We start from the raw sequence: 16,356 nt of genomic DNA on the forward strand, positions 1-16,356 counted from the left end.
GAGATCCACCAAAATTAACGCCGCTCCAGTTGGTAATCTATCGCCCCACTCCCCGCCCATCTGACCTCATTTACACACAGAATACAGAATCATCTAGCGTCTCTCAGGTAATAATTTCACCGGTTCGATAATCATAATCAATGTCGCAACAATCCCTATTTGGCCTAGGTCTGGTAGATAAGTAAGTATCAGTGGCCGCTCCAAGGAGCTCAATTACCGCTGAGGTGCGCCGTTTTGATGCCACAAACTCCTAAGACCGAGACTGCTATTATGAGAGCAGGGAGGCAGAGTGCAGCCGGCTCGGATCGGAGCCAGCCCGTAGCATTCACAAAGGAGAGCAGCTCTCCCACTCTGAAGCTAGAAATCTCACTGAGGTCCCCAAAAAATGGTTTATCCAATGTGCGTAGCGTGACTCTAGCTAAAACCAGAAAATCGCAGGGAAAATGCATGAGGGTTTCGCCCCTTGTCCGCAGCCTGGCGGCATGGTTCCCTATGGACTAGTGACCCGTGCAGACCGCCGTAATCTTGAATGCATTTGCACGCGTCTGGCACGGGAGTTCTCGTGGTCGTGGTGTAAATTCTTAAAAGAAGCGCAGAGTTGACAGAAATATGCCTCTGGCAAGCGCCATATTCCGAATCTTTGGAGACGATTGATCTAAGGGGTTTTTTTTTATGGATGGAGGTGGAAATCTTAGAAAGACGCTGCTGCACCAGGTTGCAGCAGTGTGTGGTATTCGCACCCATTAAAACCACCCGCACTCTTCCGCCCCTCCCCGCGGGACCACCGTGAAGTATTACTTCGCGGGGGAGGCTCTGGTTCGCTATACCAGCTCGTCCATGTCACGTCTCCGTCGCGCCGCCTTCCGAGCTTGATTCACTGCCTCATTTACTGCCATCCAGTTTTCCTCCGACTTCGGCATCTCTTCCACCAGGTTCGAGGGCTCGAAGGCCGCCCCTAAGATGCTATTTAACCTCCTTTTCTGCTGCAGAAATCTGGGACAATGGAACATAACATGTTCCGGGTCCTCGGGTGTAGCGCCGCATTCAGGACAGTTGGGAGACTCGTCCAACTCGAAGCGATGCAAGTACTTCCTATAGCCACCGTGCCCTGTAAGGAACTGTGTCAGGTGGTAGTTCAATTCTCCGTGCTTTCGGTTGACCCATTTCCCGATACACGGGATCAATGTATGGGTCCACCGGCCCTTGTCGGAGTTATCCCATCGTTGTTGTCACTTGCCACACAACTCTCTCCTGATGGCTTTTCGGAAATCCGCATTCACCTCGGCTGGATTTGCCTTCCCGTTTTCCGTAGACTGGCTCTACCGCCCACTAGAAGATCTATAGGGATTATTCCTGCGATGACATACCCTGCCTCCGTCGACGCCGTCCTAAATGCGCTGCACACCCTTAGCGCAATTGGCCGGTATGCCGAACTTATCTTTCTCCGGTTGACAGCGTGATTCAACGCTCCCGCCCAGACAGGGGCCGCGTATAGCAGGATCGACCTCACCACTCCCGCGATGAGTAGCCTGCGACTATACTTCGGCCCTCCCACGTTAGGCATCATCCTTGCAAGGGATGAGCTGGCATTTGCTGCCTTCTCTCGCGCATAATCCAAGTGTCCCTTGAAACTCAGCTTGGCATCGATCATCACCCCCAGGTATTTGACAACCGATTTTGAGACGACCTCACGATTACCAACCTGGATGGTAACCGTGTTGTTCTTCCTTCGGTTGCTAATGAGGACCGCCTCCGTCTCAATCTAAGGGGTGATATTGTGTATATTGTGAATGCCTCAAAAACCCTCTGAAGTCGCGAACAGCAAAATAGATGGCTAACATTTTTAGGTAGCAAACACTGTTGCGCATCACAGTGTCAGAAAACTTGCCGGAGAGGAACATCAGCAGTCTCGATATTCCGTGAGATGTTTGGCAGCCGCGTCATTAGCGAAGTCCGAGATCCGTACAACCATTGGGGGGTTAAGTCTGAGGAGGTTGATGGCAGTTACTTCACCAATGGCAACTGAAGTGAAGTAATGCGGAATTTGCTCCTTGGGTCCAGGCCGTCTTCTTTCTTTTTTCGGGGAGGACCGTTGGGTATTCCATCGGGTGGCGCCCAAATGCAGACTGCATTTCGGATGCATTGCCGATAGCGAATCATCAGTCCTATGTATCGACAAAGCTAGGGGAGACTGCGGCTGACACAAACATTCGATGACCTTTATTTTACTTGGAAGGGGGGGCTTAACACTGTCAGCGGAGACGGAATGTTCCAGGCATTTCACCTGCTTTTTCCAGAGGGCGGACTTTTCAGGATTGATGCGGATCTCGATGCTGCGAAAGACCTTAAAGACCTGGTGAAAATGTCCGAGAAGTTGTGCGTGGTCTTTGAATGCAACAATAATGTCCTCCAGACATGTCTTTGTCAAGCGAACTTCGGACAGTCTGTCGATGAGGTTGAGCTGTAACCCGTTTTCCAAGGGAAGTTTGAGTAAACTCGTAAAGCACAAAAGGCATCGTGACGGCCGTCTTCCATATGCGCTCTTCCGCCATAGGGATCTGTTAAAACGCCAAGTTCCAAGTCTATGACCAAAAAGATGGTTCCTCGTCCTCGACGATCGGAAGGAGTAGCGATCTACAGTAGAATAACCGTTGAGTTGCCCGTGGTCGCTTCTGACCTGCCAAACTCAGTTTGGTTTCAGGAAGTATCGGGTTCACTCACTAGTCTGACGAAGGTCTGGCGATCTCCAAGGTCAGAAGTCGCTTAAATAGACTTCCTCTGAGGGAGACGGATTCCGACAAGTCCCTGAGAGCGTTTCAAAATCGACGTGCTATACTGGTGGCGGAACAGAAGATCAGGCATTTCGGCTTCCGAGACGTATGGCCGGCAAAAGGCAACGAACTAGTGTAAAATGCCATGGTATTTGACGCCCAGGTTTCCAGGTTAGTTAGCATGGCTAGGGGCGAACGCGCTGTAATTGCGTTGGAGCTATGAAGTCGTGGGGTGCCTTATGGTGCCATTTTCGAAGGATACGGTCCAACAGCGATGCCGTCAATTTGTTTTCTGTACGGGTTTGCAAAATTGACAAAATAATTCTCGATTTGGAAGGGAGGACAAGCAAGGTCACATTGACGATAAATCAGACTAAAACCTTGAACCTCAGTCTTCCGAGTCATCGTATTCTTGCTTACTGAACTGAAATGCAGAATATCAAGGGTGTCGATGAGTTTTTCTACTTCGGTGGCTTTGTTTCTGCTTTTTAAAGTTTTGTTTGCAAAACAAAATTTTATTAAAATCGGTTCAATGTCTGTCTGTCTGTCCGTCTGTCTTTTTGTTTTTTTTTATGTGTTGGAAGGTGGAAAGGTTCAAAACCTACCGCTGGCTCCTGCCATACGGTTATGTGAGACCCCGCGGGACTGCCATTCGGTATTACACCGCGGGGCAGGATCAGTTATGAACTGCGGCTTCTGTCGTTATTTGTAACTTTCCTCCGAAGCTCCGCCCTCCTCAGCAAATTGTGGATCGCCTTCATTAATTTTTCCACCGCCCTCCAAGATGTTTCAGAGGCTAGCATTTGGTCCACGATATTCTCGGGTGTCAACCGTGCCTCGGCGTCAATTTCCGCCTCCGCTCCGTGTGCAGCGAACCGCGGGCAGTTAAAAACAACATGCTCCGCATCTTTCGGAATCATCACGCATGTCGGGCAATACGGGAGTCGCTCGAAGCGATAAAGGTATGCACGGTACTCTCTGTGTCCGGTTAGGAATTGAGTTAGGTGGTAGCTAACCTCACCGTGCCTTCGCTTGATTCATTTAGAAACATCTGGAAGAATCCTGTGTATCCAGCGTCTTTTAGGTGAATCATCCCACCTTTTTTGCCATTCCAAAATAGAATCACTTCCTGCCAATTGCCGACGATTGGTATAAGACTCACCGATTGCATATGATGGGTCATAGAGGCGTCGACCCTCGTTCGTCAAGATGTCGTTGGGGATCATGCCGGCTATCACACAAGCTGCTTCATCTGAAGTTGTACAGTAAGCGCATGACGTACCTAATGGGCTCGGTATGGGGCTGCGATTTTTCTTCTGTTAGCTTCCACCTTCAAAGACGATTCCCAGACTGGAGCTGCATATAGCAAGATGGAGCTAACAACACTCGAGATCAGGAGCCGACGGATTTGCCTAGGATCACCTATATTTGGCGACATTCCTGCCAACAATGTAGCCACTCCGGAAGCCTTGGTTGCTAAATTTTCAAGATGAGACTTGAATTTCAGTCTTTGGTTAACCATGACTCCTAGGTACTTAAGCGTTGGCTGTGACTGTATTATGTGTTATCCAATCCTGATTTTTATCGACGTCTGCTTCCTTCGCTTTGTAATCAAAACTACCTCGGTTTTATGCTCCGCGAGTGTCAGACCAGCTTCCTCTAGCCAAGACCTGATTTCAAAAATTGCCTCGTTTGTAAGTACCTCGATCTCATCAATGTCTTGTGCGACGATAGTTACTCCGATATCGTCTGCGAAGCCAATGATTGTCACTCCTTTGCGTAGCTGCAACTTTAAAATTCCGTCATACATTATTATCCACAGGAGAGGACCGAGGACTGATCCTTGTGGAACCCCGCAGGTTGTTATATACGTCTTCGGTCCATCGTCCGAATCGTAACACAATATCCTCTCCGGAGAAATTCCATGACTATGTGCACCAGAGAAGAGGCAGACCCTGCCTAAGATGGAGCGATGGCGTAGGTCAAGACGCCAGACAGCTTTTATGGATATTGAATTGGTGGACCTCGGCGCAAAACCGGGATGTCTGGAGTTCCATATTAAGGCAGGCCTAGACCGGATACCGGTTGTTGCGCGTTGATGATGATGTGCACCAGATATTTAGGAGCGCCCAATTTGGCTAAAGCCGCAATTATTTTGCTCCATTGTGCCGTATTAAAGGCATTCTTCACGTCGAGAGTAACTACCGCGCAAGATTTATTGGTCTCCATTGCTTTTTCCGCAATTTCCGTCACCGTGCTGATGGCATTGACAAGAGATCTTGCCTTTCAGAATCCGAACTGCCAGTCTGGGAGACCACCCTCCCTTTCTGTGATTGGTACAAGCCTATTGAAGATGACCCGTTCGAAAAGTCTGCCGATGCCGTTTAGCAGGCATATAGGCCTATAAGACGAAGGATCACCCAAAGGATTAGCACAAGCTTCTGTTTCCTCCACTCTTCCGGGAAAATCCTATCTATGAGGCACGTCGTAAATGTTTCAGAGAACCACCTTGGAACTGTCTCGACGGTCACTGTCAGTGCTTTATTCGGAATGCCATCTAAACCTGGGGCTTTATTTTTGGCAATCTTCTTCGCGGCTTCCAGGACTTCTTTCGTGGTTACCTCGGGAATTTGACCGGGATCTACGAGTACCTGGACCTGGACCCACCTGGAGTGGGTAGGTTCGACTCACTTGAAACGTATGGGAAGAGTGTGCTAATGATTACCCGCAGCAAATCAGAGTTGGTGATCGGCGGTGAGCTCTTTCTCATGATTGTTGCCATAACTGCCTTGTATGCACCTCCCCATGGGTCGAGGTCCGCTTGCTTGCATAACTTCTTGAAGTGTTCAGTTTTTCTTCTAAAGATGGCTGCTTGCAATTCTTTCATCGCCTTCTCATATTGGTTGTGCAACTCTTCAGATTCAGACCGGTTTCTGCTACGTCGGCTGTGTCTTCTGGCTTTAAGGCAAACTTTACGAAGTTCTTCGATTTCGGGGGGGGGGGGGGGGGGGGGGGGGGGGTCCGCATACATGTAAAAGGGGTGTGTAAATTTCTTTATCACCGAATGTAGTCATGTGGGGTATTAAATGAAAGGTCTCGATTAGTAGTTTTCGAAGCCGGTCCTGGTTTTTAGATTTGTTAAAAAGGCGGGGAGTGGGAGGGATGGAAAGTGATGATTTCTTTAACGGAGCCATTCTCAGAAACTACCCAACAGAAAAATCTGAAAAAAATCATGAAGCTGCCGCTATATGGTCCCAATACAATAGAATCCACTATCCCAGAGTGGTCGATAGGTAGGCCAGTTGAGGCCTATAAGGATCTAGAAAAAGTTGAAACATATTTCGAGCGAATCGACTAATCTTCCCACTTACTTTAAACACAAAAAAAAGGAAAAAATCGTGCCTATTAACAAACCTCAGAATAATAGTAGGGCGTCCACTTCAGTTGACGTAAATTGGCGCCGGATCTGTCGAGAAATTAACAAAGGTCTTTGACGCATACCCGGAACCGGGACGTAAGCAAACTAGTCCTTGATACACAAATCAGCGCTTGCAGACCACATTTAAATACTCTCGTTGGTACGAGGTGTTCCAAAGGCTGTCAGCGTCCTGTCATTTTAAAATATTGAGGCAAAATTCGAAATGCACAGACAATGGAGTACTTCTGACCAGGACATTTGGAAAATCCATCCCTGAGCTGACAGTATGCAAAGTCTATCCTATTTCATCCTTATTATGATAAAATTTCTCCAGCAAATCAGCTTGTACACCAATTAGGCGAACTTATTGAAAATATAATCCTTTTCAATAAGCATCTACCCCCTAACAAACAACCCCCCTTCTTCAGTCAATCATATTCTCCCGAGCTATTAGCGACCCCTTTCTATAAGGACACCAACATATGATTCCCATTCGCTCGATTTCAACGAAAACGACTTTTTGAGTGAACCACTCTCAACACACTCTTGAGAGAGGAAAAAGGACCATTATCAAAGCAGCAGTTTATTTAAGACTTTGTACGTTCCCAGACGGGGTTGGCAAATAAACCGAGTCCTTTCCACAGCGAGTACAAAGACGTTGAATGGCACTGAATGATGTTATGAAGGCGACAAAGACGACGACAATACCATGGAAGCAATGAGAATGATTTCTTATAGTAGCGGCGGCAGCTAAATGACAAATTGAATAGAGGAGTCAAGTGATTTTTCCTATTTTTTAGAAGGCGTTATTCCTGGCGAAGAGGGATTGAAGTATAATGGCAAGGATTGGAGAAAGTGATTATGCGAAGGTTGAAGGCAGCGTGTTAAGCGTGTCAAGTGCGTAGAGTGGTTGTGTTGGAAGCAACAAACGCTCTTCTGTGGGCTTCGTGGAAATTATTTCTGTAGATCGGAAAGGGGGTTTAAAGTTAGTTTGGATGAATATTGAAGTCAGATGATTCAAATAAGGGCATTATTCTGAGGCTGTAATGAATTGAAGTGGCAAAGGCTTGATTAAATGGAGAATTAGCAATCATTTTTGAAGATTCAGCTTTCAGGCTCTTCCACAGTGTAGCTTTGCTGTCCTATCCTGGAACAAGTCCTCAGTGCTTTTGCTCCTTACCATCACTGGACTACTATGGTAATATGCCACTGGTGTCCCTAAGCTTTTCTCTTAGTTTCAACCTTTTAGTTGATAACTTTGTCCACAATCAACCTCGATCAACTTGAATCCAAGACCCCAGATAAAAACTGAAACGAGACCGGGCTGGATCAGTTTTCCTTGTCGTCAACTGGGCTGAAATAATTTAGAGGGCTGAAAAGGTACGTTTTTCGATCGCTTTAATTTATAATTGTCCCAAATGGCTGTTGCCTTCAGGTCAGCTGGGCGTCGACTTCCCACTTATAGCACTCTTGCATGAACATTTGTCTTGTAGTTGATGTCCATCTAGTTGTCCATAATGGAAGCAATAGCACAACAACAACAACCAAGAAATAAAATAAAGCCAAACATTTTGTTCTTAGGGAGGTGAGATTAACCGATTTTGAAAGGTAGTAAACGTAAAAACGGCTTCCATTGTATTTGTAGAAAAAAGGTTAATTTTATAGGTCAAGATTCAAGACTCGTAGAGGAGCTGGAAGTTTGGGGTTAAGGGAATCAAAAAATTCTAAATTGTAGAGAAAAAGGAGGATGACAAGAACTAAATACATTTTCTCGGTAAGAATGGGTAGATTTCAAGAATGACAAGGATCCTTCGAGAAAGTGGTCGGTAATCAACCAATTTCCATATTTCCACTCCCGATGCGTTCGTTCCAGTGATTGTGTTTTACTGACAGGTGACGTTTATTACGGAGTTTTGGGTACTAGCAGGGCAACAGTGAAGGATGCTGCCGGTTATATGAACAGTGATCATTAATACATTTTCACTAAGGAGGCAAATGATTCTTTTTAATATTTCGACGACCAGCAAATATAAGCAGGAGGACACCTGAGAAAAGCTGGCGTAGGCAAGGTTTTGGAAGCTTCTTCAAATTGGGTAAATGAACGATAGGACCAAGAGCCGTCACTCAATCACCATTGGACTCAACGATAAACGCTATGACAACAGGAAATGACATTAACAGGGATACATGGAACTTCGAGTACTGGCTGGTCATTCGGACTTGAATTTAAAGTTCATCGAACACCTGGTTCCACGGAGGTAGGTATAATTTATGACCTATCTTTCACTGTGAAAAAGTTGGAAAAGGCGGTCTTGTCTACACATCACAAATAAACACCAGGAGATGATGATATCCTAAGCTGAGGCCTACATTTATGAATAAGTCATCTCATGTTTGGCAGCAACTCTCATTGGAAAGTTGGGATGTTTGCGCTGACAGGGAAAGTCAAAGTCACTTCGGGATACAGTCAGCCTAGCCTTCTCCCAGTATATTTACAGACAGTGGTGAAGCTGTTTGAGAACTTTATCAAGCCAACCTTGAAGGAGACCTGCCACCAAAATTGTATAGTTTTAGAGTGGGTCGCTCCATAATTGATGTGATTGAGGAAGTAAGTAAATGCTCAGACAGACACCACAACTGTCACTGTCTACCCATGCTGCTCCAAGCAATATTGGATATAAGGAACGTCTTAAATTCTGCGAGGCGATCGAAGGTGATTGATGTGTTGAATAATGAGTTTTACGCTCGCGGTTATCTATTTTGGATACTAACCCTCTACCGAAATTAGCATTCCTTACTATACGTGATCCAGGAGGAAAACGCTACCAGTCAGAATTTAGATTTGAGCATGAAATCTTCCTGGTATTTGGTTAGATCACCGTCGAGTACAAATCTCTCGAGGTTATAGTAGACTAGAACGTTGTTTACGTTATTCATTCCGTGAAGAGATGGGTCGCAATTCCAGCGCATTACAGGAATTCTGGTGAAACGCATTGAAGCTGAAGGCTCCGCGAGATTGATTACCACCACAGTAGCCATGGCAAGTTGTAATCAATCTCCCGGAGTCTTACCTTGTCAAAATCGGGAAATCACGATGGGCTGACTGCATTTGCTGCAAATTGTTCCTCGTCGATACCTGTAAGACCTTTCATGTAGTAGAAACAAAGCACTGTTCCCAAAACCTCTGTGCTAATACCTGACCCTGTATTTCCGGACAAAATAATCGCGACAATGCTGCAACGTGAGGATATATCAAGACTTTTTTAAGACAAAAGCAATTCAGGGTAGCTGAAGCTTCTTGAACCACGGATTGTATATTCCTAGATTGAGAGGGGTTTCAGCGAAGAATCAGACGCACAGCTCCTACTACTCCCCTGCCGCAAATCAAACGGACTCCTCCAGGTCTTGAACTTTGGCACCATGTCCTTGAGCAGACGCAACAGACCGATAGCGTTAAGTCCCGACCTGATGTTGGGAACACGGTCGCTGGGGAGTCTCAGGTTCTCTCCTTATACCAGCTCTGAGGGACTTGCAGCAAATTCTTCTTGATTGGCTGTCCGGAGGCCAAGTAGAACGAGTGGTAGGAGCTGCGACCAGGAAGGGTCGTCTTGGGTCATTTTAGCGGCCTTTAGCGTCTTGTGCCACCTTTCGAGCATCCCCTTGAACTGCGGGTGTTAAGCGGTTATACGGTGACGTTTAAAGCCGAGGAGGCACACCAAAGCATAAAATGCGTTCTCGAAAGATGGCTTCAACCAAAGATTCTGCCGTAATTGCCTCGGGTCATCGGGTGAACCTGTCGTTGTTTGTGAAGCAATAACCTGAAACCATGGGAGTCTCGCAAAGGGCCATCGATGCCGAGGTGGAATATGCGGAAACGTCGTGGACCGAGGGAACACTCCCACCTATTTCCTCACATGCTTTGTAGTCTTGCACTTCTGGCATGCCATGCACTGCCTAGTCCAAGAATTAATGTCCTTTTTCATGGATGGCCAGAAACACTTTGCGGTGACTAACCGATTCGTTTTTCGAGTGCTTGGGTGCATGAGGCCATGAACGGCGTGAAATACTTTCTTTCGGACATCAGCCGGAATATATGGCGTTGATCCCTCGTCTGAGGTCTTCCAGTATATACTGGATGTTGAGCAGAAGATAGGATAGGACCTGCTCCCCAGGCTCTGAAGAACTGCGTCGTCCTTTTGCGCCTCGGCGATTGCCGGCAAATCGACGGTGGCGGGGATCTTGACCTCTGCAATACGTGACAAAGCGTCAGCAACCATATTATCTTTTCCAGACCCATGTGAACTGGCTGATAAAGCTCAAGTGCTGAAGTTGACGAGGGACGCGTAATCGGGTTTTCGTCCCAAAGCAAAAGTGAGTAGCCTAAGATTTGTGAAAAATGTGAACAGCTTTCCTTGAAGTCCTTGAAGGGAATATCCAAAGTATTTAATTGCGAGGTATGGTAATAACTCACGTTCGTAAGTGCTTTAGTTCCGTTCAGCGGGATTCAGTTGTTTGAAGACAAAACGGAAAAAAAGCTCAACGGCTTCCAGATGTGGTTCAATTTTTGGTGAAGAGCAGCGCTTATGGCAATGCCGGAAGCATCGACCAGTATGGCTAGGCATCCACCAGCTTTTGCTCGGTGGTCTCAAATGCCGGAACAATCTCTGCGAACCACGCAATCAGGCGGGTGTCTTTGGATTTCTTCCCAGACAAAAAGGTGTTAAGGATCGGCCTTGGGCAAGAAACAACGATAGAAGTGTAACATACCCAAAACCTTGTCAGATCCTTAACAGTTTTTGAAAGCGGGAAACTTGAAATCGCTTGTACCTTGACTGGGTCCAGTTGATGCCTTCAGGAGTAATCAGGTGGCGGAGGAATATCACTTGTGATTGAAGAAATTTGCAGTTTTCAACATTAGGCACTAGACCATCTTCGAGGTGACGTTGAGGTGCTCTAAATGTTTGGACTGAAAGGAAGACGCGATCAGTACATCATCCATATAAACGAAATAGAAGTTGAGATCTCGCAGTACAGAATGAATGAATCTCTGAAAGGTTTGCGCCGAGTTGCGCAGTCCAAAAGTAGTCCTAGTGAACTGAAAGCGTCCGAAAGGTGTGCATATTGGCGTTTTCCCTTGGCTTGATCCAAGGTCGTAAAAACACGGCAGTTTGTTAGCGAGTAGGCAAAATCATCTTTGGGAACTACAGTAATCCGATGGTATGCCTCGACTAAGTCCAAGGTCGAGAAAATAAGGCAGTTTGCCATAGAGTGCACAAAATCGTCGATGAGTGCTGGATCGGATATCGGTCTGGAATTGCCTGAGCTTTTAGGCGTCTGTAGTCGCCACAAGGTCTCCACTTGCCGTTGGATTTAGGGACCACGTGAAGTGGCGAAGACCAACAACTGTCTGAAGATCTGCAAGGACTGTGCTTAAAAAGTTCTTCGAACTATTTCCGCGAAACTGTGAAGTTTTGCGGTGGTAATGGACGCACCTTCGAAAAGACTGGAGAGCCAAGAGAGGGGTGTTGATGTGGTGTCGAACATCATGCTTAGCTGGCTGCGAGAGACTGCTTTCGGTAGTCATGTGTGTCGGCAACGTCTTCAAAAACGATGGAAAGGGTGCTGGATGAGAAAGATTAGATTCTTTCTGATGACCTAAGGGAAATTGTGGGGTCAATGAGGGGTCTATTATGTATATCCCCTAGCAATCCATAGTGGCACAGGAAATCCGCGCCTAACATAGGCATATTAATGTCCGCGATTAAGTAGCGCCAAGGAATCGTTCGTCGAAGTCCTAAACTCAAATCTACCTGCCTGTAGCCATACGTACGGATCGACGAAGAATTTACTACCGCGAGTTTTTACGATTGTGGTATTAAATTATGATGCCGGGATACGAGAAGAACCGAGACTACAGCGCTTGTATCGTCCAGGTAGTTGCGCTCGCTCAAGGGGTCGAAGATTGTGAGGCAGCATGGTGTTGCATTCCGGGTAGAGTCGCTAGAACTCTCGGCATGTTTACAGGGCCTGGTCTATTTCCTCGTTTTTTCGGCGAACCTGCGATGGAACATCAGCAATTGTTTGTCGATATCATGGGCTCCAAGATTCACATTTGCGTGAGTCCGACACCCAAGCTGCTCGCTCCGCCACAATATCGCTAATATAATGAAACGACTGAAAAGAGTAAATCCAAATGACCTGCTAACATAAAGGATGTCTAAAGATATAAGCTCCTGAAGAATAGCTTCCTCTGCGAAGTCAAGAAAAGTGCTGGGGGGACCACAGAGTATTCTCCCATTAAAAATGGATATGGAAGGATATGGATATGGAAGAAAATCTGTTGAATGGAGAAATCTTAGCCGTAGCTTGTGGGATGGTTTTAATGGATACAAATTCCACACTCTCAGGGTTCGTGAACCCTGAGGTCACTCTTCTCAAATGTTATCTGACACTTCCAGCTTTTGATCAAGACGTCCGCAGGTATCTAGTCCGATGAAAAGTTCGTAATTTGTTAATTTTCCAGACAGGGCTGCTCAGTGCTGGCCATTTTTCAAGTATCATTACCTAACTTATACTTGACGATAGTGCTTTCAACATTCAGAGCCGTCACCCAAGGTCCATGACTCCATGGAGGATCAAGACCTCTGACGTCTAGCAGCGTAGAAAAGGTGTTTAAAAAAAGATGATATGATCCACTGAACTGATGCACGTCACTTGTAACGACCAACCATGGCGGACTCCACTTTCGTCTTCAGATTCTTCTGAGATTTTACCTCAATACAACGCGCAGGGCAACGCAACATCCTTTCATTTGATATTAGCTACTAGTGTCCCAGAACTGCCTCCCCTAAATAGAGCATTCTGGGTACACTGCCTGTTCACACTGCCAAGAACCTTCTTGAAATGGCTAAGAAGCATCTGTAAGGAGACCATCAAGCTTGGCAGCTTTGCTCCGTTTGAGTACGTTCTTGACAAAGAAAATTTCCTTCTCATTTGAAGGAGCAGTTCGTTTCCACATGTTGCCACCCCAACCACAAAGGTAAGAACTTTGATGGATCTTATAAAATTGAGAATCCTGGGATAGTATAACCTGAGCTGCTCGTCATTTTGGATAGGAAGCCAGAGAAGAGAAGTCGCTGAGAGAGCTATAAGGCCAACGACCATCTGGAGGCCCTTTTATGATGCGATATAGGGTGGTTCTGCTTCCTTGAGAAGTTACGTCTTTATGGTATCTGTCTCGTGGGCTTAACTTCACGGCCTTCTTAAGATACGGAATGATTTTGTTGCCACAATTAGAACCCGGTTGAGACAAGTATAACGGAACCAGTCTATACTGAGCGTATGGCTAAGTATGATCACAGTAGTGGATGCAAGACCTACTTAAGTCTTTCCCGAACTAAGGAGTACGGAACCCGTGATGAAATACAACAGGCCCGAACCCTCTGTTCGCTTGAACGTTGCCATGACCCTCATGAAACTCCCGCTAGGGGCAAATCATCCTAACCAAGCTGAATGCAAATGAGGCAGGAATTGTCCTGAGATATGTGAATTCAGGGGCTATCTCGGTTCCCGTGATACCAGTATACCCCTGGTAAGGTTCCGTGACCAATTGCCACTTCAGATGAGTCCCCGTGCAGACTTGGGTCTGGTCTCTTTAATAAGCCTCTGGAGCATTCGCCTACTACATCACGGCCAGCAAACCAATGTGAATATAGCGTTTCCCGGTGCTTTTCCTATGGAGGTTCTCCTTGGCTATTTGGTTTTGGTTTGTCCGACAAGGTTGTTGGTCCGTCTTCCTCACCGCTACCTCAGAACACCTGTCTCTTTCAGCAACGCAATAATAGAATTGCTTTTGTCACCGCGCACATAACGCTGCACTTATCGGTCTTTTTTACGATAACAGAGGACCTGCGTGTCATGATCAACCCCGCTCTTAGTTCTTTACGTTCATCGATCCGCTTGTACCGTATTGCACCGTATCCACAGTCAGAAATGCCTTATGATCTGGCCTGGTTTAGAGTCGGTGCTATTTCCACAGTAAAGAAGTTCACCTATTGTTGGGCGATAGCCGGAAATGTCCTGTATTGAATTTAGGAGGCCGCGCCTAATTTCCTGCGAAAAGATAAACGGCTATCGGATGGAATCGACGTCAATGTGAAGACAACTCCTAACTCAAAAGCTGATCGTTTCTGGTTAGTGGAAACCTTACTGACCTTGTCACAGTCCCTGCATTCAAGGAATGTCTTGTCATTGATGAGGCGGTAAACGCTGCAGAAATATTTGAGCTCTTCACTGTTTTCGTTACGATCCATCGACCTAGACCATGCCTAGTCATCATATGTTTGGAAATTTTGGTTGGATCGTAAGTAAGACAGCCCAAGTACGATGTCGTTTAGCCTGGGTTAAAATGTTGAAGTGAAGATCTTGCCAGAAAGCGGACGTGGGAGCGTGCCTTATGATAGTCGTCAGCAATAATCCGATTGGCGTCTATTATAATCAGCCTTTCCAATGGACAAAATACACTGCAACTGTGCCATTGTTTCACTGTTCTTACATCGACTGTAGACCCCCTAGGAATTCTCCTGGATCACACCTTGGAGGGCCATCCTGGTCCCCATTATACCAGACAATCTCCCCTCAGATCAGCCTCATTGCAGACAGAGGTATGATCGCCCTCCTTGAATACATGGGTAGGGATTTTCTCCCCCGCTGTAGAACACCAAGGCTAACGGAAATCAGCAAAGGTTAACAGTTTGAGGTCCTTGTTTTCCAGGAAGGAACCCTTCATATTGGCTTCGCGACAAGGCAGACATCGGTTTAACCCCGCGTTTGGGGTGGTATGGTAGGAACACCGCACAGATAATTGCACCCCAAAATAACCCTCACGATAACGTTTTTATGGTGAGCAAACTTTCAAATCCTTTTTACAAACTCTTCAGCTTGACTTCTTCACTAAATCCTCTTAACCATCACTTTCCAACTTACTTGAAATTTGATTGGGTTCATCATTTATTCAAATTAAAAGTCAATTTGCCATTGATACAAAAGAGTATTTACAAAATGATTCCAACTCTAAGAACCTTCTCTGAGGGTTTTCATGTTATCCTTTTCAACCCTTTTTCCGACAATTTAATCATCCATATTCAACTAGTTAGCCCTCATTCCTTGGTAACATATACACGTATTCCCTCAACTATGACTCACCCACTGTACCCTTTTTACATTTATATATTTGCACACATCGAAATATATCACGCAAAATTCGAAAAGTCTTCATGTCCTTGCAACTTGCAAGGAAAACTTTTCGAACCCCAATGAGAAAATGTCGATAACCACCAACCAACGAAGTAAAAAAGTGAAGCAACGCACGAAGAGTAAAAAGCAACAAAACGAAAAGGTCATGACGTGCGGGTGGGGGACAGGGTTGAGGCAGGAAGGCAGGAAAGGAAAGAAATCCTTACTTGAATTCGGCATGATTCAATTAGAACAAAACGATTCTAACACATGTACAAATCCAATTTAGTTATCTTATCGAGAGCATAAAACATGTTTCAACAACAACCCCTCGGCAGGCTGGGAGTCAGCAACCAACCCCAACCGATTCCTGGCTTTGTTTTGCTTTTTTTCCTTCCTTTCTCAATGCAGGCCGTTTGCCCTGAAACTCTTACAGACTTCAATCCCCTTCTGACGGCTAGCCTACATTCTCAGCAGTCTTGGGAAGGACTCCTCCTTGGGGTTGAAGTGACAAGGCAACTTAAATTTCACGGCAATAGGAAATTTTCACACCAAAATTGGAATTGGGCTTTTGCCTTTTTCTGTACACATAAAAAGGACTCCCTCGGATCGAGTCAGTCAGTTGTCCCATAAAATTAATAGAAGGCAATGTCCTTGCATTTGTTTTGAGATGGCAAAGTACGGAGATATGTGTGAGTCTGACGAAGGGAAACTGAGAAGGGATGGACAACGGGCAGGTCGGACATAATGAGGCGATAAAGTGCGTGGAGACAGTGCTTGGAATTCATGTGAAGGTGGTTGAGCTCTTCCTGAAAAATTTACTCACATTCGACCCCAAAAGTCGGATAGCAACCGGACGCTGATCGCCTTGAACATCCTTGAATTGGGAGATGGTGGCAGGCATTTTCAGACTGGCTGCTCATCCTCATACGT

Source organism: Hermetia illucens, chromosome 4 (assembly GCF_905115235.1).
Source record: "Hermetia illucens chromosome 4, iHerIll2.2.curated.20191125, whole genome shotgun sequence".
Taxonomy (NCBI): domain Eukaryota; kingdom Metazoa; phylum Arthropoda; class Insecta; order Diptera; family Stratiomyidae; genus Hermetia; species Hermetia illucens.